The following is a 1,467-nucleotide window of genomic DNA, read 5'->3' as shown; positions in this document are numbered from 1 at the left end:
GAACACAGTTTATTTGCAGCTAGATATACAATGGCTATTTTATGTACTATAGTCAACAGATTTGTTACAAGTGGATAAATATTTTTATCAATAGTATTCCATCTACAGTATTAGATTCACTACTGAATATTATGTAAACTTCTTTAATGAGATACTTATTATCAGCTGGTGACAAAACATTCTATCCTGAGTTGATTATTCTGCTATAACATTGACTTAGAGAACAGCTTTAACTTCCTTTCTGATTGATCTCCTTTACTTGCACTAGAAATTTATCTTTTAGGGAAAAAAATGATGTATATCCAATGTTCTGAGGGAGTAAGATTTTTTAACAGCTTTATTGAGATATAATTCACGTATCATACAATTCACACATTTATGTGTATGACTCAATGGTTTTTAGTATGTAAAAACATACAGTATGATTTTTTAAAGCCAATCCATCAGACTGTTTTTTCCCTTACAACAATGTGTACGAAGCAATTTCCTCTCTCTGCTTCCTCTTTTCTATTCCAAAAAGAAACAAACAAAACATGATTTCTACAGGAAGGTGTGTGTATATGTGTGCATGTGTGTGTCTCCCGTAGGAGAATAACAAAAATTGTCAATTTCCATGTACTATTCAGAAGCCAAAACATGGATAATCTTCACAAGCAGGAACTTTGAGAAATGCCAAAGGAGTAATACTATTCTAGAAACCGTATTTTCTATTTGTTCTTAAAGGTCTGGACAGATATTGCATTTGCTGCCTGACACCTCACTCTGCCTGGTGATCCAAAAAAGAGCCACTAGAGGTAGGCAGCTGGCACCTTGGAAAGGGAAAGGGAAGGGCTGGCCGCTGCTGGTCAGCTGTGTTTACCCACGCTGAGCTCATCAATGTGACCTAGGCAGCACCTCGTGACTTGGCAGAGTTGCCATGAGCACTCGGATGAAGGGAAAACTCAGGGACACAGGAAGAAGAAAGGCCAATATTTGCTCTTGATATCTGGCTGTTAAAGCAATTTACGCAAATCACACTGGGCTGAGTAAGAAGAGACCAAGCGGCTGAGCAGCAGCAGAGGAGGGAAACTGTCTCAAGACATGGAGGGAGCTTTTACATCCTGTTAAACTTGAGACCAGTGTTAGTTTTTGCAGTAAAGCTATGGAAAATACTGGAAGGTTTGGGCAGGCAGTTTGAAGACAAAAATTGTGCTGCTTGTAATTGTATGCCCGTCTCTTTGCCAGCATATGTAGACGAGAACCAGCCCAGCTGAAGATTATTTCCTCTCGCTTGAATGCCCATTTGCAATGATTGATTCTTAAAGGTCATGAGGAGCGCTTGCCAGCACATTTTTATATGAGGAATCCAGATTTCTGTTTTGACGTTAGTCAGATGCGTATGTGGCACCCGAGGACCAAGGAGGAGACAGGGAAGAATCAGATTCTCTTTTGGCTCAATCACTGTCAAGTTCGAAACTCTTACATGTC

This window comes from Propithecus coquereli, unplaced genomic scaffold, assembly GCF_000956105.1.
Source record: "Propithecus coquereli isolate 6110/MARCELLA unplaced genomic scaffold, Pcoq_1.0 Scaffold98, whole genome shotgun sequence".
Classification (NCBI taxonomy): domain Eukaryota; kingdom Metazoa; phylum Chordata; class Mammalia; order Primates; family Indriidae; genus Propithecus; species Propithecus coquereli.
The sequence above is the reverse complement of the archived record's forward strand: the minus strand, read 5'-3'. Positions refer to the sequence as shown.